This window comes from Schistocerca cancellata, chromosome 6 (genome assembly GCF_023864275.1).
Source record: "Schistocerca cancellata isolate TAMUIC-IGC-003103 chromosome 6, iqSchCanc2.1, whole genome shotgun sequence".
Classification (NCBI taxonomy): Eukaryota; Metazoa; Arthropoda; class Insecta; order Orthoptera; family Acrididae; genus Schistocerca; species Schistocerca cancellata.
In genome coordinates this window covers 332,350,442-332,374,449 of record NC_064631.1, presented here as the reverse complement: position 1 = coordinate 332,374,449, position 24,008 = coordinate 332,350,442, and positions in this window count along the sequence as shown.

Below are 24,008 nucleotides of genomic sequence, written 5' to 3'. Positions count from 1 at the left end.
AAAGAGTGGAAAATTCAATAGAATTATATCAAAAGATGTTTCGCTAACAAGTGAGAAAAAAAAGAAGATATCGTACAGGAAGAGGAATTTTCATTCTTGTTTATTATTTCGAAACCGCGAGAGGACAACCCTTCCAAGATGCTACTCCAGGTGGGTGTAAAATGAATGTGCGCAACGGTAAATAATAAACGCTAAAATGATGATTTGGCCCTGTCTGACTACCCCCTGAAGCAGATCTTAGGATCTCTTAATTCCATAAATTACTATCTAAACATGAATGAATGATGAAGGCAACTAATACTACTAAATGATAAACGTTGTTTCTTATTATACGTTTATTGCAGATTAAAAAAACACCCTTTATGACAAATGTCTACATTTCCAAAGTAAATTTACTAATCAATTGCCCAACTCTGCCCTCTTTTTATGGCCACGCAATCTAACATAAATAGCGCGAAATGGCTATGTACCAAACACTAGAAGACACTACTTTCAAAGATGATCTACAGTGCTGTGGAACCTCAGTGGAAATAAACTAAAGTGATAACAGCCGTTTAGCTTTATAGCCCTAATAAGGAGAAGCAATTTGCGATATCACCGTGTGTACTGCGTCTGGTGCGTCGGCGAGTTGGTTCTCGTACTCGTCTGCGTCGATGGAAGAACTACAGCCACAAAATAAAACTCTTTCAAACACTATGACGGCAGAAGGCTCTCCTCTGACTACTATACTCTAATACTGTTTTCTCTTCTCTGTGTTCTACAGACGAGAAACGCGAACTCCCAGCCACAAGGACGGAGTTCAGTTAACGTCTCAATGTAAGTATTGTAAGTAGGCTGTTTATGTTTTCTTATTGGCAACGTTACGTAGCGCTCTGTACGAAAATCACTGGCTGTGCTGTGTGCAGTCTGTGGCTAGTTTGCATTGTTGTCTGCCATTGTAGTGTTGGGCAGCGGCAGCTGGATGTGAACAGCGCGTAGTGTTGCGCAGTTGGAGGTGAGCCGCCAGCAGTGGTGGATGTGGGTAGAGAGATGGCGGAGTTTGGAAATTTGTAAGACTGTTAATGTCATGAACATGTATATTATGGTTTTTCAACACTATTAAGGTAAATACATTGTTTGTTCTCTATTAAAATCTTTCATTTGCTAACTATGCCTACTAGTAGTTAGTGCCTTCCGTAGTTTGAATCTTTTATTTAGCTGGCAGTAGTGGCGTTCGCTGTATTGCAGTAGCTTGAGTAACGAAGATTTTTGTGAGGTAAGTGATTTGTGAAAGGTACAGGTTAATGTTAGTCAGGGCCATTCTTTTGTAGGGATTTTTGAAAGTCAGATTGCATTGCGCTAAAAATATTGAGTGTCACTTTAAGCACAGTCCAGTATAAATTGTTGAAAGGGGACGTTTCAGTATAGGCAGAAGAAGTGCTCTCAGTTACTGAATGGTGCGTACTCAACGACGACTTCCAACCTGTAGGTGAAGTCCTGAATCGTATAGATTCGCAACAGTGCAGTGCCTAACTGTTCTAACTATAAACTCTCCTGAGAGCAAAGACATTTAAGTCCGTCTGTACCAACAAAGCTGATACCGAGCGACCGTCACACACGGGCGCTCACAACGGAAGACCTCTCCACCACTGGCTTCCCAGCAAGGCTCGGCTCCCCACCCTCGTAATTCCGAAAACGAATCAAATTCCCGAAACCACGGAATATTCTCCCTCTCTACAGATTCTTCCGAACGCCAACCGACCATATTTTAGTCTTTTGTCGTCCAGCGCGGAAAGTTTGCAAGGAAAACTTATACTCGTACAATGCTATGCTTCTGAGTAAAAATCCGCAGAAATAACCCAGCCTGCGTGATTTCAAAGGTGACGCTTCCTCGTATCTCTCAGCTGCGTCCAAGATTTTCGTAGTTTCCGAAGTATAATACTTCTCGTCCGGCTACAATACCACCCAGTCGCGACTCTATTGTGCTCAAGCGCTCAGGTGTCCCAACGTCCGTCTTGCTACTCCCTGTGTTTAAGCAAGGCTAACACACCTGTGCGGGCCTTCCAGCCAGGGCTTGAGTTCCGCCTGGCGTTTCATTTAGACTGTCGTTCCAAACTCTACTACTATAGGCCATCATTCATTACGCCTTCTGATATTGAAGACACTCCGTCACCTTTCATGCAATAAGCGTTAACAATTATTTACAAGGCGTACGTGACAACGTCAGTCTCCTTTATATATTCATATATACGATGTACAACCTATCACATGATACCTAATTGTGTTTGTAGATCACGGCAAAGTATGTGGATGAGTGCTAGTACGGTACGAAATTATAGCCACCTTACACCCCACTAGTTTCCATGATGACTTCCTTAAATGTACTTTAAAAGTCATGTCGTATGTGTGATTGTGTGGGGCGAAGCACTCTAGCTTCCCGTGTATTTCGTTGTGTCGCCGATGTTACTTGAGGACGCGCGTATAAGAATATCTCATTTAGCCGAGGCTGGTCTAAAAGCGAGATAAGTCTATTTTTGCGCAGCGGGCGGAAATCCTGGCGGCGTGTGTGAAGGCGGTTGAGAATGGGCGCCCGCCTGTGCAGTTATCACTGGCCGGCTATTCGCGCCGCTCGTGATGAAACATCCGCATCAGAAATAGGCGGGCGCTAACGGCAGCCCCTGACGGCTCGCCACGCCTGCTCCACGGCGTTCCAGTTGCGTGGGCCAGCCGTCAATCAAACTGCCGGCCGCGGACGCAGACTTCGGAAACCGCGGACATTTGAGTCAAATAGGATTATGTTCCCGTATACATACAGTCTCTCACGATACGTTGGCCGACGGCCACAGTGTCCTGCTGAGATCGGTGACGTGGTTCAAAATGGTTCAAATGGCCCTGAGCACTATGGGACTCAACTTCTGAGGTCATAAGTCCCCTAGAATTTAGAACTACTTAAACCCAACTAACCTAATGACATCACACACATCCATGACCGAGACAGGATTCAAACCTGCGACCGTAGGGGTTTCGCGGTCCCAGATTATAGCGCCTAGAACCGCTCGGCCACCCCGGCCGGCTCGGTGACATGAAAGGGAGAATGTTTCCTCCGTTTTCTTTCCGTGCTGACAACGCCAGCGAGTCGAAGCCTCGTACCGATCAGCAGCTATGTTATATAGAGTGTCTCAAACCTTTTGGGTCATACTGAAATAGGTGATACTGGATCTACATCCGATTATATTGAGATAAGGAACGAATGGCCGAAAATGCATATTTATTGTATTATGGACATACACAGTGTATAGGGAAAAGCAACAACGTAGCTCAGAGCAATTGTTCAAAGTGACGACAGCCAGCCTCATTGTGGCAACGGCACATGTTCTCCCGCACTCCGTGCTATGTGGGTCCACAGGATAGAGCGGATAAGGTTGTGGAAAGGGGTCAATATCAGTTACTATTAGTTACACCAGAACACACAACTTTATTCCTCGAAAACGAATGCACAGTTTTCTCTTTAAAACAACAAGGATCAATTCACGGCTGACGGCACAAACAGCTTCTCAATACTAAAGTTTAAATAATTCCTTTTAAAACACAAGGATTTAGTGAAACGGCTGAAGGTATTACTTAAGTAAAACTAAAATATGCTTAAGTAATCCTTTTAAGGCACAAGAATTTAGACCAACGGCTGAAGGCCTTACTTAAGGAAAATTAAAATATCTTCTCGGCTAAAGGCCCAAATAATATTTCAGATCAGCAAAGGAAATTCTATAAAAGGCAAGCCATATTAAGGAAAATTTAAATTAATTCCTCGGCCGAAAGCCCAATAATATTTCAACATATTAAAGGCAACCTTTAAAGACAAGCATTTACACAGTACAACAGAAAACCGTCTTAAGAAAATGTGAAATACATTGACGGTTGAAGGCCCAAACAATTATTCAAAATAATTAAAGACAAAGCTTACGATAAGCATTTACACAGTACAGCTGAAGGCCATTTTAAGAATTCAAGATCATTAACCCCGTCAGACCTTTTGGATACAATTGTGTACATTAACTTTTCTATGTCTTAGCTGCTAGAGAAGTATTTTTTTCCCAGTGCAAACCTGAGGTACATTTTTGTGAATGTTCAATCTTTTCATCGTGCAGGAGAGCTGCCAACTGTTAGGCATCGATATGAAAATATCAGCAAGTTATTGTAGCAGTGCGCAATTATAGCGGCAGTGCACAGCAGCTCATGACAACCAGAATACACGGATATGGTTTTTTCGCTATATTTCATTGTATAACTGAATATTGTTATTGTTATTTTGCATGTTAATTATTGAATGATCAGTTTACTATTTATTAAAACAGACAATATTTCGTATTTAGTTATTTTAATCCAGAAAATGAACCCATGGGTATAATATATGCTTAAGAACGAACACTTATTTTTGTATAAATCTTGCATCTAAAATCATTAAAAAATTACCTAAGAACATTACCACACAAATAAAAAGTTTCCTTCCTCTGGAAAATATTCAGGTCTGAAAGGGATAAAGAGAAACCTTACAGACAGGAATTTACACATTATGGCTGAAAGCCACAGATTTTAAAACAAACGTGGCTGAAGGCCTAAATACAGAGCAAACAAGAATTTTAAATAAAACACGGCTGATGGCCTAATATACGGCTAAAGGCCTGGCACAGTACTTGTGACAAAAGAAAATCGCCATCACAAAGAACATAACAGTGGTGCACAGAAGTGTTCCAAGGGCTGGCCTGGTGAGGAAACTCTAACAACAGTTTAGGTGAGACAGGCAGCCAAGTAACACTGAATAATCGGGTGGGAGCACGACCTAGGGACGGCTGAAGAACCAACCAACGGCCTAATCAATTCCAGCTCTGTCGCAACTGACCGACTGGTTACTCCAGTACGCAGACAGCATTCATCTGCTCAGCGGAAATCACAGAAGCTACACACAGTTCCACGTAAACTCTTGCACCAAGAACTCCAACAATCCTAAAACCAATCACCGTAGAACAAGGAGAAATGACAAGTCACACACACAGAACGTTTCCATAAGCGGTCGGCGACCAAATACACGTCGTCCGATGAGACGACCGACCGAACGACCAACCAAGGTCGTCCCCACTAATGTTATGAGTGTCGGCAACGGTAGGGCGAGCCTTGGCTGTCACTGCAGCTCCAACCAGACTCAACTCGATGTCCGTTCAGATCTCGGAGACACGGCGACGCGGGCACGCTGGCTCGGACCCACCTGTGCAGAGGTAACACTTGCCCGTTGACCAAGACATCTCTGCACGAGGAAGGAACCGACCCACGTCCAGCAATATGACCAACTGAACGAGGCCCAGACTCGGTCAAAAGACCAAATACACGTCGCCCAATGAGACGACCAACCGAATGACCAAGAGGCGGTTGTTCCCGCTCCAATCTCCTTCCGTCGGACTGTTCATGTGTGTGGCCAGCGGTCGGCAAGTAGTGTCTGTCCGCGCCTCACTGGCGCTCTGTCCCCGACTCACTCTGATGACTGGGTGTTGTGTGCTGTCCTTAGGTTAGTTAGGTTTAAGTAGTTCTAAGTTCTAGGGGACTGATGACCACAGATGTTAAGTCCCATAGTGCTCAGAGCCATTTGAACCATTTGAACCGACTCACTCCCGACGGACGACGAGCCGAACTACTAGCGGTCGCTTCAAAGATAATACAACAGTGCTCTTATTGATACGTGGTGCTGCTGCCACTCACGAGCATGCAAGCCAGCAACTTCGTGACACCAGTAAATCTAATGGGGAACGAGGCGACAGTTCCGTAAAGAGAAGCTGTCAAGCAAGAAACGGCGCACGGCTCACTCCGGGTGCCTGTTGTACCAGGAGACAGGCAGCTAGTACCCTAGCAAGCAGGTCTTTGTCTATTTCTACGAGGATTTCATACACCAACGTGTTGATACAGCACCAGAGGAAAAAGTCCAGAGGTGCGATCGCGCTGGCTATGAGATGGGACCTCCCCTTCCGATCCGATGATGGTGTTACGTGTTGTTCAGGTGCTAACGGACATTAATATCGGAGTGGACTGCTGCACCGTCGTGTCGAAACCACATCCTTTCGCAGACAAGAACCGTAGCAGCACATCTCACAGGAACACCGAATAACGTGGGTCAGTCAAATGGGGAGCAAGCAAATAAGGTACTATCAGGTGATCTTGGACAATGCTTGCTCATATGTTAACAGAGAATTGTTGCTGATGGCCACCGATGTGGGTGAGGTCGGACACGCCTCACTCCAGACGTGGCCGTTGCAGCCGCTGAAAACATAATCATGGATGAAAAAGGTTTCACCCGTGAACAATATAGGTTGTACGAAGTTCGGGTCTACAACACCGTAGTGTATAATCCATTGACACAATCGAACGCGGGGCACAAAATCCGTTGGTTCCAGTGGTTACAAATGTTCTTTATGACAGGGGTGCAATACCTGTTCCATCAGTACTCTCCATGCTGTATCCTTTGGAGTTTGCGTTTCACAGGGACGATGATGGCTCAGAAATGGTTCAAATGGCTCTGAGCAGTATGGAACTTAACTTCTGAGGCCATCAGTACCCTAGAACTTAGAACTACTCCAACCTAACGACATCACACACATCCATGCCCGAGGCAGGAGTCGAACCTGCGACCGTAGCGGTCGGGCGGCTCCAGACTGTAGCGCCTAGAACCGCTCGGCCACTCTGGCCGGCGGCCGTTGATGGGTGCTTATTGCTGGGTAGTCAGCCACACCATCTAACACCATCGCGAAGTCGGACACGTCTTTAGAGAGAACCTTGCCCGGTTCTCTGCGGTGTGGACGACCCTGTCTCTCTTAGGTTGGTATCAACGGAGACAAAATTCTTCCAGTTACGATGACGCCTGTTGAGAAAGCGTTCACTGTACATCTGAGCTGCTTTACGGCCACCACGTCCTGCCCCACCGTACGTTAAACGCAAATCTGACAGCTCTTGTGACAACTGAAGTTCCAACTTTGACTACGCGTGAATAACACACCTCACATAGCACGCAGCAGAAACGGTCTAATTCAACAGACACTGACATTTGTCATTCTGCACAAGTGATATGAGGTAAGTTGTGTACGGTATGAGGTTGGTGGTCGAGGGTGTACACTGTTTATCACTTGCTGCCTGTTCCAGTGTACAACAGCAACCCGAGACCTTTGTGTGGCGGAACTGCATACGTTGTTGTAGTACATGCATTGAGACTGGCGGTCGTCACCTTGAACAATTACTGTGACTACGATATTGTTGTGCGGTGTACGTTATATGTCCATAACACTTTAAATATGTATTTCCAACCATTGGTTCATTATCTCAGTAGAAGCGGTGTTGACCACTATCACTTCTTTCAATTTGTATCAATAGGTTTGGGATTTGCTGTATAAGAGGCAGTCAAATGAAAACGAGACACACGGAAAAAGTAAGTAAACCGTTTATTATTTCAAATGTAGTCGCCATATCAGTTAATATATTTATTCCACTGTGAGACAAGACAGTCAGTGCCTTCATGGGAAAATGTTTACAGTTACCTACGGAACCAAGTTTGTACTCACGCATGCACATCTTCGTCCGAAGCAAATCGGCGCCACGAATGTCTTTCATCAGGGCTACAAAAAATGGAAATCGCATGGTGTGAATTGGGACCGTACAGGGGATGTGTAAGAGCCTCCCAGCGAAAACTTCTGCAGTGTACTCTAAGCAACTTTGGCAAATGTGGGCCTATTTCACTGGAAACATTATTCGTGTTAAGGTATTGCACAATTTGCGCAATCCAATTACTTTTACGACAAGTGCTGCAAAACAAACCGCTGTTAAATATGTCTTTAAGTTTTGGAATTTTGCATCTCAAAACAAGAGACAGGTTGTTGTTATTAGGGTCTCAGGGCGCTTAACAGCGTGATTATTAGCAAGCATACGATTAAAAGAAATAGCCAAGAGATACAAACAAAGCTACAACGAGTTAAGAAATGATAACTAATATAAATGATACCAGCTCACGTAAGTAGGTGTGCTGCAGTACCGAGATTTTATGTTTGCGGCACTGACGTGCGCACAGTTGGCTTCACTGACGTGCGCACAGTTGGCTTCACTGACGTGCGCACAGTTGGCTTACTTGCGGGCGGGGCGGCGGCGCCATGCATGCGACCGCCGATTGTCGGCGAGTTCTCATTGTTTTCAACACTGAAACTTGGAAGATATGTGTATAGGAGTGTTTAAGCGTGCTTGCCGCCAGTTTTTTAATATAAAACGAACGAAATTACCTGTGCTCCAGTCCTCGTTTTGTGAATTTGAAGTTTATTTATTTCCAGTCAATCGAATTTCTCCAGACACAAAAAAGGTTAGGGTTTACCTCGCGAACTTGTGTAAAACATCCCAGGACGCTTTCAGACCCCCGTAAAACTAGGAAATGCGGACTTACAAGACAATCCTTTTCTTGGGCACGTTGCATTGGCGAGACGAGGAGTAATCGTAGCTGACAAGTAGCGAGCCTCGCTGCAAAAGGTCAAACGCTCTGTACCTCGGGAAAAGAAACGAAAAATTGCTAATCGATTAGCAGCGAGACGCATTAAGGTTGTATCAGTATAGTGACACTTCTTGAGTTTCTTTTTGACTCAGGTTCTTTACCATGAAATTGTTCTGTCTGTTTCGGCCTTCATCTGTCCATTTCACAAAAGTTGGCCGTTTCTTATCTCTGAGCTTCCTAACAAGTTTACTTCACTATGGTCGTGGAACACCACTACATTAATTCAAAGATACTTAAATGAATAACCTGCACGAGACACTTTTAACACAGGGCTGTGTTGTAGCTTGGACTACTTCTCAATCTTTCGCCTGCAGTCACTCTGTAACAGAAGTCTGGTATACATTGCCGGAAAAAAGTTGCAACATTAAAAAGGAGTTTTGCGGCATAAACGAAAGGTGGCAGGCGTGTCTGTACATCTGAAAGATGATAGCATAATTAGTGGTTGTTTCACTTATGTTCAAAATTATGAGTGATTCAATCCACTAGGCTGTTATCACATCCTTATTTGCCACGACTCTCACCCTGAGGTCAAATATGTAAGTAATAGTAGTTCTGATTCCTTCTGTTCTACAATAATACGTTTGTTACACATGCTTGTAAGCATTAGTTATGAAATGTTGTTTTGTATCTTGCGATGAGTCACAGACTGAATCGTAGAGTAGCAGTTATTGGCTAGAGTGCATTACATCCACTCCTATCACAGTAATGTCGAAAATTCCTGCAAGAAACAAGGAAACCATTACAATAGACAGGTATATTATTCACACACGAACGTAGAGAGAGAAAGAATATAAAAAACTAGTACTTACATTCACAAAATTCGCCTGGAGCCAACGAGCGAACCGCCATCCTCTCTCAGTGAACCCAATCAAATCTTTTAGCATACTATCATTCATTAGGAGAAACTCATCATCAGACTGCAGCTATATATACATAATAATGATATGAAATACAGTCCTGCAGGATCACTAATATCAACTTGGGACCCCTGATGATCCATTATCATAACTATATTCATTATACCACTTCATTTTTGGTACTAGACTGACACCACTGATACTGTTGCTCCCATGTCTCAGATTGGAATAACTTTTTGTGCCAAAGCACCTCATGTTGTAGCTTAAAACTGTTTACATCGAGAAACCTTCGCTTATTACAACCAATAGGAATCGAGCTCCCCCTCCCCCGTCATGTTGTTTAAGATAGGATGGTACCTGCTTGCGACTATACACACGCTACACTACCTTACCTCACTTTCATGGGTTTTCTTATCATATAGTATTACATTTCGGTGTAGGTTTCCAATGTTCTGGTAGCTGTCATGGCATCCACTGCTTCCATAATAACAGTAATGGGAGAGAGACAGTGAGAATAATTTTTTTACCCCTCCAACGACAGTACACATTAGAGCACCACAGCACCCTGTAGCAGGCAGCCGCTACAGCATCCAGCCTGCCTATGGCTCTGTGCATACTGCTTGCTACCTAGAGACAGAGGCACACATCTGTATAAAGACATTTATCCTCAGCTGTGTTAAAATATGATATAAAACCTGAGTATTTCACCAACAGCATTCTGTGAGGCTACGGTCGCAGGTTCGAATCCTGCCTCGGGCATGGATGTGTGTGATGTCCTTAGGTTAGTTAGGTTTACATAGTTCTAAGTCTAGGGGACTGATGACCTCAGGTGTTAAGTCCCATAGTGCTCAGAGCCATTTGAGCCACTCTGTGAGGAATGAAAAGTGATACCTTTTCAACACTAAAAAAGAACGCCCATGTCAAAAAAAAAAAAAAAATCTCTCGTGCATTTATCTTAAGAAATGGTACATTTAGATATTACCTACCTCTGTATGGTATATCGATGTGTGCGTTGTCTGTAATTATACAGTATTATTTGCCAAGTCCACAGTAGCATTTCTAACACAATGTGGCCTATACTGAATATCAACTATTTACATTTAACCTCCAGATATTTTCAAAAGTAATTCCACCAAATTCTTGAATTACATACACTTACATAAGGTGATAATCGCCTCCAAAGTGCGTGATCCATTAGAGCATGCATTTAATGTCGACCTATTACATAGCAATAGGTTCTGTATACTCCTTCTAATTAGTTTGGAGCACTTCACTGTTAAAATTTTTCCAATATCTCTATTGCTGGTACAGCATTGTTCATGTTTAAGGGAGTACGGTAATTTTGTCTCCAAAAGTGACGCACACCCAAGTACGATAATTGAGCTATGTGTGTTTGTAGTAGGGAAGGTAAGTACCTCAAACACTATTACTATTTAGACTTGTTACATACATCCTGAATCTAAGCTTTTATACCTGCAGTTGATTAGTATACTGTATTATCAACATAGGAGAAAAGTATAAATGGGCGTCGTCATTATTAGGTACATATGAATGAAGATTTCTGTAAGCATCAAGCTATATTTGTGTTATCTTAATTCAACCTGCCTATGATGCACTAACTAATATTTGCAACAAACTCCACATCCACCACAATCCATATTTTGTAGTGTATGTAAATAAGTTTTGGCTTTGATATCTAGCAATACCTGTTTACAGGTGGTTCTGGAAGCAGTATACTTTCTAGATACTACGGCTGGGAGGTGAACTGGGTGGTGAATCTTTATCATATTTTGATGTTAAAGAAAGCAGTGCACACCTGCTCGTACTTTAATAAGACAGGATGTAGTCCACCTTTGGCTGTCAAAGCTTATTATGTGTTCCAGAGAGACAAGATGGAAAAAATGGCCGGAATACTGATCAGCTGCAGCTATCAAAGTTGAGAGCCACGATGTATCTATTGTAAATACAAAAATAGCTGAATTAACGAAATTTTCTTGTGTTGGTTTCTCGCAGGGGTCCTCCTTTGGTCTGGGATAGGTCTGGGGTAGGATTCAGAAGCGGATCTACAAGAGTTGTTGCACCTACACCTAGGAAATTATCATAACATCAGTTCCCTAACCATTATTATTTCTATTCGTTACATACCAGCATCGTTAATTTAAGTCTTGACAGCTGCAGTTGATTGTTATTCCAAACAATATTTTCATCCTCTATCTGTAGAACATATGACAAGCTTTGACAGCCACAGATGGACTCTATCCAGTGTTATTGACGTATGAGCTAGTGTGTGCTCCTTTCTTTACCATCCAGCTGTTATACAGATTCACCAAACTGCCATAGTATCTATAAAGTGTACCTTTTCCAAAATGTCTACCTCATAAAGCTCCTGTAAACATGCAAGTATACACATTACAACTTAAGCATTGTGGTGAATATGGATGTGTTGCAATATTAGTTAGCGCTCTGTAAGCAGGTGCGTTGACTGTAGGTATTCTTCATACAGCTTGGTGCTTACAAACATCTATGTTCATGACCACCTAACAATGATTGCACCTGTTTATACATTTCTCCTGTGTCGATAACACAGAATACTGATCAGCTGCAGGTACCAAAACTTAGGTTCAGGATGTTTGTAACAAAAGGAGACAATAATAATGGTTGAGGAACCGACTTTATCCTATTTTAAACACACATAGCTCAGTTACGCTAGTTTGCTCGTAGATTTCAAAGACAAACTACCATATTTCTTTACACGTGGCTCACGCTGTGTCAGCAATACACATTTTAGCAGAGAAGTGCTGGAAACTATTTAGATGCAATATACAGAACATATTGCTATGTCACAGGTCAATGCAATGTATGGAACATATTGCTATGTCATAGGGCAATACATATTCTAATGGATCAAGTGCGTTGGAAGTGATTATCAAGTTATGTTTGTGTATGTAATGGAAGACTGTTGGGATTATTTTTGTAAAAAAAGTCTAGATGTTAAATGGAAATACTGGATATTCTGAATAGTTTACATTGATCCTGTTGTCAGCAAATAACATTATTTGACTCCTCAACTTTCAAGATTGCCCTTTTAAGAAAGGTTCGTGGTATGCACTGGATGAGGAGTTGGGTGTGAAACCTTATAAATAATTTATGGTCTGTTAAGTGTAATACGAGCGCTTGTATCGATGCCTTCAATTAAATGTATATTTATGTTCTTCAGTTTAGTGATATTGCAACAACATAGACTCTAAATAGCAACTTGGCACACTTTAACGGATGTGCAGGTAAGAGTTTGATACATTCATGTTCAGAAAAAACAGAACACCTAGAACGACTAGAGATAGAACGTTCGTATTCACAGGACATGTACAGTCTTAGACATAAAAAGTGACTGCCGGCCGGCCGCCACAGAGACTAAGTCCGAGTCGTTCACTTAAGGTGGCCAATAAAACTAACTGCCCCTGACAACTCTAAGTCCGGCCATCTGCACAATCTGGCAACACTGTAAGATGGGGAAGTGTTAGGAGGAAGTGTTGTCTACTTCCGAGTTGATATGGACGGAGTGAGCCCGTGGGCTTGCGGAAACCGTCGTACATTCTAAACTTAAAGTCGCATGTTCGCGTCCAACTGTAATTTCACTTATTTTTTTATTTTTTTACTACATTTCGGTCTAAAGTTATGAGTCTGATTGAACATCGAAGACAATTCGCTTAACATTCTACCCACCCGCAATAAGAAGTACTCCAGAAACAATTCCGCAGGACAGCTCGTGGCTGCGTCGCGATCATAACAGCTTACGCTCGGGCGTTTCCTCGCTCTGCAGCGGCTACCGGCCACCGGCCAGACGCCACTCGCCGCCTGAAATTCGGCGCCGCCCACGCGAAGGCGGCGCCACGCTGTCAGTGTATGTATCAATGCCATTTTCGAATTTGAAGTTCTAGTTATCATCTTGCAGTTAAGCATTGCATTTTGCATATCATGAACTACAGTTAAGCATTGTAAAATTGAGTCGCAAGTGGAAAAAGGTGTAACATCTGCAACACAACGTTTACTTTTGGTATAACAGAGGGGTGAATGTAGAGGAGGCAGCTAGAAAGATTTGAACTGTGCGTGGAGTGAGTGCTTTTGGGAAAAATACGACAGAAAAAGATACTCTTGTTTCAACAAAGATCGTTCTGGCATGACTGATTTTCCACATTTAGGAAGTCTCGACTACTGATATATGTGACAGATTACCATTTTACCATCATGCGACATTTGCATTCAACAGGCAAAGTTCAGAAGTCTGGTGTAGGAGTACTGCATGCTCTAATTCGAAACAACAAAAATCAACGGACTGACTATTATAGAACGTCATCAGGTCGCTCATTGAGCATTCCTATGCGGTACTGTTACTGGTGACGTGTTATGATGCCTTTATCGTTAACTTCCTAAGAAGAAATGAAAGGCTGAGCCCCACCAAGAGACGTAGACTCTGTGGCGGCCGGCCGGCGGTCAGTTTTTGTGTCTAAGACTGTACATTAGTATGTTCTGCAGAAATGATCAGCATTTTAGTCACCTCTGTTGACGCGGCCTAAAAAGCCAGAAGATTTGAACTTTTGCTGATGTTCTAGCAATAGTGGACAACGAAACATTCAGAAGAAGATCCCAGGAGAGGGGTAGAAACGTCAATTTTTTTCGAAGGAAATATGACGCGGCCTAACAACCCAGAATATTTTAACTTTAGTGACAACGGCCACGAAAGTGTGCAGACTTTCATAGAACCTGGATTCGTCCCGAAACACTATCTGATACCATTCCTGTTCCCAGTGCCGTCGTTGTATATATGATTGCCGTCTAACATGTTTCTGCACATTCGTCAAAGGTAGGCGGAGAAATTGACGACGTGCACGTAACCCATCCTGTACTAAATGGCGACGGGCTGTAGCCCCTGCTAGCGTACGATCTGTTCTATTGTTCCACTGTTGCGCCAGAGCCGAGGAGGACGCAGACCTGTCCTACAACGCCATTCGGATGAGGTGTCGATCTTCTCGGGGGGTGGTCTGGGCGGTGCAACCTTGTTCAACGGCCTTTCCTGAATAATTCTGCACACATCCTTTGCACTACCGAAACACTTCGTCCCACAAGAGCAGCAACTTCCCGGAAGGATGCATCACATTCTCTCGTGCCAATAATGGGCCCTCTTCCAGACTCACTGATTTGACGATACGGTTCGCGTGGCGTCTGCTCAAGTCACACTGATCCATTACCTTCGGTTTATAAGGACAACGAGAGCCGCATGCACATTTCACCGGTTGGTGGCGTTGCGCCGCGATATCGCTGTTGACCTTGAACCCGCTGACCGACACGATTCAAATACTAATCATTTCTGCAGAACATATTAATGTACAAGTCCTGTGAATATGAACGTCCTATCTCTAATCGTTCAAAGTGTTCTGTTTTTTTCTGAATATAAGTGTATAAATCATCAAGAAAATACTAAAGAATTAACCAGAACCACCGAATCGAAGGATCAAATAGTCAAGTGTTGGTAAACAATCAGTCTTTCCAGATAGAATACTTTTACGTATTGGACTCTATAATCAATGCGGAAACTTTGAATGTGTTGGGATGCCTTGTACAAAGCCCAACTAAATCGACCAGAAAGCTAACTGGGGTAGCTGTTAGCCAAAGACAAGTTCTCCATGAGTATTCAGGGCAATATCTTCATCCCTTTAGGGTCAGAATACTGAAGATTTTGTGCAGGGATGATAGATATCGATGGGAAAATGTTTGCGTACGATTTGACCATACTGGTGTTCATCCAATATTTTTCATCGAAGAATCCGTATGTCACCTACATGATCCAGTCAAGCGTTATTTATTGGTTTAACACATAGTCGTTCCATCGGAAGGTCGTGCCGTGCATTATGAAACAAGCTCATTGGTCTTCATATTGGAGACTAATGTAACATGTGAAAAATGGCTGCTTTGCTCTGCACTTTCTTCGAGATTTTTTTATGATATCCTTTCAGCCAAACGTTACAATGTGTTAGACTTTCTACCATTTATTAACAAATAGACTAAAGGATGAATATTTTATGTCGAAGGTTCTCGGACGCCTTACGCTTCTTCCAGAGGGGATGCTGGAATGACTCCTATAGCAACCAAAAATCACATCCAAGAAAATTTGACAATTTGCCTGACTCGGTGGCTAACTGGGTAAGACTCAAACTGCAAGTAAAAAAGACCAGGGCTCAATCTTCAGCCGATGATGGCGTTTTTTCGCCACTTATCGTGTTTTTCACCTCTCGCGATAGTTTATGTGGAAAGTGCCGAGTCGCACGTCGGTAAATTACTGATTGCTCCATTAATGACAGGGTAATTTAGTTTATGCGGGAGAGGAAGGCAAAGGCAAAGTACGTCCAATAACAGAACTCTGCAAAGTTCAAACCAACTTTCAGGCTGAGGACAGTTTTACATTATCGGAAGAATAACTGTGACAGACACCAGTTGTACCTGTCTGGATGCGGTCAAAAGGCTTTTCCCTTGTGTAGGGACAATCCTCGTGTATTAAAGTAACATTAATGTACCTGACTTTTAATAAATACGTAGTAATTCCTACTGAAGTATGTATTTAACCTGTGCTGTAAGCAATTAGTATACGTCGGCAACTATAACAAAGGTGCAGCTAAATACAACTGACAACGTTCTATGACATCCAGGTCATTTAGAGATGTAGTAATTGCCAGAAAGGATAAAGACAGAGAGTGGAATCGACTGCAGCCTTATTAAATACCATTAGTCTTACCCTCTTTACGATAACTACGGGTAGCCTTCAAAATCAAAGCCGAACGAGGATTCCTGTACTTCCTGCTTGCTTAGTTTTACGCGCCTTTTCGTCTGAAAAAAGAAGTGCTATATTTTAAGTGAAGCGCCTGTGTTTACCCAGTTGTGCGTTTTCGATTGGGCGTAGAAGAAACCATTACGTGGTACTGCACGTAGATCAAAGACTTACGAGTACTCAGTAGTAGTCACAGGTAACGTAACACGGTACTTAGACAACAAAAGAACATAATTAAATGGGAAATCTGTAAGTTGTAAGTTAGTACTACTAGTTTGATTAACATTATTTTAGGAACGATGCCTTCTCTCATGATAAAAATATAATGAAATAAAATAAGAACGGTCGTTGCGACCAATGTTCAAGGATCTTCTAGAGGTATCAAAGCTGTAGCGACACTGCATTGTGAGCAGCATACAAGACGTACTTTTCGTAATTTATTGCACACGTGTGTCGCTGTGCCTCACCTAGAGGATAAGAAAAAGAGCGAATCTATATGTGAGTCATTGCCTCGTGATCTCGCAAGGAATCTAGCCGGGGGGAATTGCGGTCATTTGCCTTGACCTCTGTGTAATCTCAATAGCGACTCGAGACTGGCAGGTCACATAGGGTAAGTGAGCGGTAGTATAAAACTCGCTAGACAGAAAAGATGGAGACTCTAGAAAAAGTAGGTGGAATCGATTTATGAGCTGTTTCACAGACAAAATGCTAATGATATTTCCTGTCGCACTTTCGCAACCTACCATATATGTAGCTGCAGCCACAGCTCGATGACTCAAGCCCTTAGTCGATAATGTGTTATATCCTGCACTGGCTGGAAACAGATATCTCCTTCGCACTTGAATATAAAGTAGCCAAGTAACAAATGAGGAAAATCTGTTGGCGTTGTGAAATACCTCTCTTCAGATTAGATTACGAAGAGAAAGTCGTGGGATTCCCCTGTTAGTTCGATGGGCGATAAGTACGTCTTTCGGGGAGTCAGCAAGTACTGTTCTGAGTTTCTGATCTATCAGGTTGTTATGTCGCCCAGCTGGAATGCCTCAGTCAGCGGTTGTTCGAAAAAGTTGCGTGTGAGCAATTCGTTTTTACTGGGCCTAAAAAATGAAATCCACAAGAACGACAAAACTTGCGCTCTTAAAAAGACGAAAAAAAATGGTTCTGAGCACTATGGGACTTAACATCTGAGGACATCAGCCCCCTAGAACTTAGAACTACTTAAACCGAACTAACCTAAGGACATCACACACATCCATGCCCGAGGCGGGATTCGAACCTGCGACCGTAGCGGTCGCGCGGTTCCAGACTGAAGCACCTAGAACCGCCCGGCCACACCGGCCGGCTAAGAAGACGAGTAGTGGTTTTAATCAAAAACTTTTAGTTTTGGTGACAGTGTACTGTTTCAGTTTGTGCACAAAAAAATGTGTTTCGAGGAAAAGATAAAACTTTCAATAGTGACCTGGCTCAGAGCTTAACACACTTTACTCGTATTCTAAATGAGCGTATAACGCTACCGGCTACTACTAAATTAGCAATGCACCGACGGTGTGACTCCTGTGAAAGGGTGATTTTTGGCCGTGATTTCTATTGAAAGGAAGCCGTAACAGAATCGAACCAAGGTTTTATTAGTAATCAAGTAAACTGTAATTACGTAAAAGCGAATGGTCTTCAGCCTAATTAGGCAGAAGTTGTACCAAGTACTAGTATACTTCATAAAGAAGTATACGTGACTGACTGACTTTAATTGATACTAAAATTCTGTTTCGATGATAAAATACAAGGCAGTAACGCAATTGAGCAAGCAATAAAAAGAGGTTGACATGAACTATAAAAGAGGAGTATTAATACGTTTACGCAACAGCTGGCTCTCAATAACATTTACTATCTGTACATTACAACAGGAAGATAACGATAATTATAGGTAAATGATTACTAATGGTGGAGCTCTACTGACTTGGACAAGAAATTCTTTTGTCAGTTTAATTGTTGGAAATTATTACCATTGAAATAGTTTTCAAGTAATTGCATCATTTGTACTGATTATTATTTGTATTTTCAAGCCGGCCGCTGTGGACGAGCAGTTCTAGGTGCTTCTGTCCGGAACCGCGCGCCTGCTACGGTCGCAGGTTCGAATCCTTCCTCAGGCATGGACGTGTGTGATGTCCTTAGGTTAGTTAGGTTAAAATAGTTCTAAGTTCTAGGGGACTTATGAGCTCCGATGTTAAGTCCCATAGTGCTCAGAGCCATTTGAACCATTTTGTAATTTCAATGAGCATTCACTTGAGTACACTATTTAACTTGGATGGGACGCGTGACATCTGAATCTAGTAGAGTTTGAATAGTTGTAGCTATTTGCTTAATGTAGTACACACAAGTTCTAAAAATGGAAATTCTGCTTCTTGAGTACTGTTATTGTAATATGAAATTTAAATCTGGCTCAGCTATTAGCATGGGGACCCAGAAACAAGTCTACCAGCAGACTCAGAGGTGGGTTGAACATTTTAGTCAGAACACAGTATTAGCAACATTATTAAGTATGTAAAAGATGACATTATAAACACTGTTATTTCCATACCTGCACAGTAATTAATCCTAATGCTAGCCCTTTACTTCTACTAGCAGGTGACTATCATGAATCAATACAGTTTTTGCAGGTAACTGTGATACTGTACTGAGATTCCAATAAGAAGGATCTTTGAACTGAATACTTTAAGTCTTCTCTTAGCAATTGTACTCTGATAAAACTTGAGCTACCCTTTTATGAAAATTACGTGGAATATTTCAAAACTAACGCCCACTATATAATTATGAAATTTACTACTGCACAAAATTTATTAACTGCATTGAAAGTTCACTAAAATGACTTTTCAGCGCAATATAACAGGATATTCAGAAATATCGTAGCACTCAGGATAGGACACCGACTAGGTAAACGACTAAGGAGAAAAAATACCACGAAGTTTACAGAACACAAACTTATTACTGAAAAAGAAACCACGTAACTGGTCCATGCAATTACACAATACTCAACAGATAATTTGAGATGAAGATGGGGGCAGTCTCGATATCCTGTGCTTTTGAAAAATGGCGGCAAAAGTATCCATGGCTCTTCCTGTGTGACAAGCTCTGAAAATTCTCTTCTTAGCGTCGGATTTTCATAGTACAGAGCTAACCAAGGTATGATATGAATAATAAGCTAAATTACGTCCACATCCGAGGCTATATTATATAATCTTGCAGTTCTTCTTGTCTCGTTCAGTTCACAAGATGCGAACAGTTTGCCTGCTAGTCCCCGACTGACTTTTGCCAGAAAAGGAGCCTCGCGGTTCGAATCTTTATCTGGGATGGAATGACTGACAGGCAGCATCGTTGGGAGCGACTTTTGAAAGCAGCCCCATCTGAAGTAGCTTACCTTCTGTATCTGCATTCCAGAGTTCTAAAACTACTTCAGAAAAACGAGTGACACATTGAAGGGGGAATTTGCAATTCAGATTCAGATTCTTTATTGCTGTTGAACACATACAGTAGAATAGGCTTCTACAGTGATAATAAGATACAAATATTGATCACGTTACATGTAAAAATTAAATATCTTATTTACAGGTATAATCTTCATTATTAATATCAATATTGTCAATATCATAGAAGTCTTTTATATGATAACATGGGTTTTTTGTCAGCCCGTCATATAATTTTATTCTGAACGTTTTAAAAGGCAAGGATCGAGCGGTAAGAGGAAATTTGTTAAAATTTTTGAGGGTGTTTCCTTTGTGGGAGCTTCCTGTTATTGCTAGCCTGTGCCTTGGAATGTCAATGTTTGCCTTATTTCTAGTATCGTGTTTGTGAATTGTTTCCCTGATGATACATTCTTTAATGTTATTCCTGACAAAGTGTGCAGCCTCATAGATATACAGATTCATCACTCTTAGTATCCTAAGCCTGGTAAAAAGAGGGCGACAGTGTTCTACAGGACCAGCATTCCACATTGTCTGAACAATTTTTTTTTTGGACTTTTAAGTTATTACCTATATGAGGAGAATGTCCCCATATGATTAGGTCATATGATGTATGTGACTGAAAGAGTCCAAAATATGCTATAAAGAGATAATTATTATTGACCATATCTCTCAGTTTCCACATGAGGTAGGTCAATCTTGAGATTTTTTTGCAGATTTGGCTTATATACTCTCCCCAAGTTATTCCTAAGAGCTTGACACTTTTATTTTCTATATTCTTAGTTAATCCTAACATAAGCTTTTGGGTTTTGTCTGGGTTACACACAAGTTTATTGGCTGCAAACCAATTTAATGCAGGGTCAAGCGTTTCTTGTGTAATCTTATCAAGAGTAGGGATGTAAAGGTGTGAAGAATGCAGAGTCGTATCACCTGCATAGCAGATTACAGACTGTGATACAGAATGGGGCAAGTCATTGATAGCCACAATGAAAAAGTAGGGGCCAAGGACAGAGCCCTGTGGCACACTTGTACCAATTTCCACTAAGGGGGAATGCTTATTTCCAATTGAGACAAACTGTCTTCTATTTGTTAAACAGGAAGAAATTATTGCTAATATAGATTTTTGTACACCATAATACTCCAGTTTTGTTAATAATATGTTCAAAGGAATGCAATAAAAGGCTTTACGTAGATCACATAATACAAGTGACACCATGTTCTTATTTTCAAAAGCTGTTAAAGTCTGATCAACAGTTTCCAGAACAGCTGCAGTGGTATTTTTACCTGATCTAAATCCATATTATTTGTTGCAAAGCAGGTCATGCTTTTCAAAACAATTACTTAATTGTAAGTACATGAGTGATCCAGTTATTTTTGAAAATATTAGCATAGTAGATACTGCTCGCTAGTTCTGAGGGAGTTGTTTATCACCCTTTTTGAATATGGGGATAATTTTAGAGATTTTTAGCAAATCTGGAAAAACTATACTCTCTAAACATCTGTTAAAAATAAAGCTTAGTGGCTTACTTATGAGGTGGACTGTTCTTTTGACAACAGAATTGGACATCCAGTAGCAGTCAATACATTTGGAATTCGAAATTTAGCAACGGTTTTACAAGCTTGATCCGCCATGATATTGTTCCAGTGAAACAAAGGTCCTTCAGACAGCTAGGGACCAAGCAGATCCCTTGCAGATGTGTCTGTGCCCTTAATTTTGTCTCCAAGTTCCCTGACTGTTGTGACAAAGTAGTCATTGAGTTCTCCTGGATCAAGCAGAGTTTGAAATACTTGGCTGGAAGAATTATTTTAACTTCCCATGATGCCTTACACCTATTTGGTGCACCTTCTATATACCTTTCACAAGCTGCTGTTTTGACTTCTCTGAGCTTAGCTTTGTAATACTTTTTATTTCTAATGTAAGCATTGTAGACCATATCCCTCTGTTCAGACCCTTGATTGTCCTTGCTTTTATATGTTTGATACAGTATGAGCACATTTTCTCTAATTCCTGCCAGTTCTTTTGTATACCAGTTCTTTTGTATACCAGTTCTTTTGTATACCAGTTTATTTTTGTATTTTTACGTTTAACTGAGGACCTAACTTTTATTAACGGGGAACAGGAGTACCATATGTCTTTTTTTTCTCAGATAAAACTTCAAAATCATTTTCAACTCCTGTTTCTCGTGGATGACACACATAGAGTCCCAGACTGACACCGCTAACATATTCAATGGTTCAATGGATCTTGTTTGCCTTTTCTTTTTCCGAGGTGATAATTAAAACTCTACGATTATCTCTTGCTAAATTCTAACCTTTTATTCGTGAAATTGTAGTTTCGTACTTCCTCCTGTAGCATGTACTACTTCTAGTACTTTTAGACGCGAATACAATGCAGAATGTAGAGACCCTTACTAACGGTCCCCGTAGCCCATGGCTTGCTGCTCGCTGAAACTCCGGTGCTACACAAGCAGGCAGCGGAAGTGCGTCACCACAACTGCTACTGCAGGACTGTCCTCCGCTCGTTTACGGTTGTTGCTGTCCTAAACAGTTTTGGCATCCAGAGTTTACTGAGCCACCATTTCATTATACGTAAATAAACGTCTCGAGGAAAGGCCGTCGCGTCAGTAGGTACACCTAGACTTTGTGTTCACTAGGAGCTCGTGTGCCTGTCTCCCCTTAGCCTACAGTGGACAGTTTACCTTGCAGCAGTTAGCAGGTCTCACAATGAACGGTGCAGAATTGCAGTCAGGCACACATCCACTGAAATTTGGCGGCGTGTTACATCGTGTGTTGTTTCCTGTCAATAACGTTGAGAAACGGCTGAAATAGCTAAAATTAAAGAATGGTCCCATAGCCCGGTGAAATCTCTGTCCCATTCTACACAGAATCTGCACCTGAGTTAGCACTGTGTTAACCACAGTATACCGAAGATCACTTAAACAAAATCTGGCCCCAATGATTGGAATGAAGTACAGGTCGTGTCCATTAACAAGAAAGGCAGCGGGACGAATCTACGAAACTATTGTTCAGTTTCATTGACATCCATCTATTATAGGATATTATGATTTCAAACATAGTGAGGTATCTCGAACAGAATGAGCTCGTCCCGGTCAAATAGCATGGATTCCGAAAACATAGTTCAAGTGACTGAATTCACGTTTATCTCTCACGATACCGTAAAAACCATAGCTCAAGGCAATCAGGTGAACGCATTATTTCTTGATTACCGAAAAGAATTTGATTTGGTACAAAATCAACGTTCAGTAATAAAAGTAGGATTAAATAAGGTGTCAAAAGAAGTTTGTGGCACGAGTGAAGATTTCTTGGTAGAGAGGACAAAGTATGTTGTATTGGATGGAGGACTCATCAACAGAAGAAGAAGTAACTGCAGGTGGGTTTCGGATAAATTTGTTCGGGCCCTTGTTGTCCATATTGTGTATTACTGACTTTGCGGACAAAAAAAAAAGATGGTTCAAATGGCTCTAAGCACTATGGGACTTAACATCTGGGGTCATCAGTCCCCTACACTTAGAACTACTTAAACCTAACTAACCTAAGGACATCACACACATCCATGCCCGATACAGGATTCGAACCTGCGACCGTAGCAGCAGCGCGGTTCGAGACTGAAGCGCCTAGAAGAGCTCGGTCACTGCGGCCGGCACTTTGCATACCTCAGAATATTACACCACTATTGTGGGTGTTTTCATACATAAAGTAACCTCAGACTTTGCAGATGGTGCAATTATCTATTATAACGAATTATCTGAGAAAGGCTTCCCAAATATTCAATTACTTCCTGAGTTCAGCTTGCATTTTCTATCATGATATATTGCGAACTATGGATGAAGGGAAACAGGCAAACTGCATACTTCAGGTTTTCCGAGAATCATTTGACACGGTACTCCGCTGCAGACTGTCGACGAAGGTACGAGAGTGTGGAGTAATTTCCCAGATATATTAGTGGCTCGAAGACTACTTAAGTAATTGAACCCATATGTTGTCTTCGACTGCGAGTGTTTCTTAGAGACAAGGGTATCGTCAGGAATGCCCCAGGAAAATGTGATACGACACCATTGTTTTCTATTAACATAAATGATCTGGCGGACACGGTGGGCGCAGTCTGCGGTTGTTTGCTAATGATGCTGTGGTGTACGGTAAGTGACGCAGTTGAGGGACTGTAGGGGGATAGATGACTTAGAGAAAATTTCGAGTTGGTGCGATGAATGACAGCTGGCTCTAAAAGTAGAAAAATGTAAGATAATGCAGATGAGTAGGTAAAACAAACGGAAACAGCATTAGTAGTGTCCTGCTTGATGCAGCACGTCGTTTAA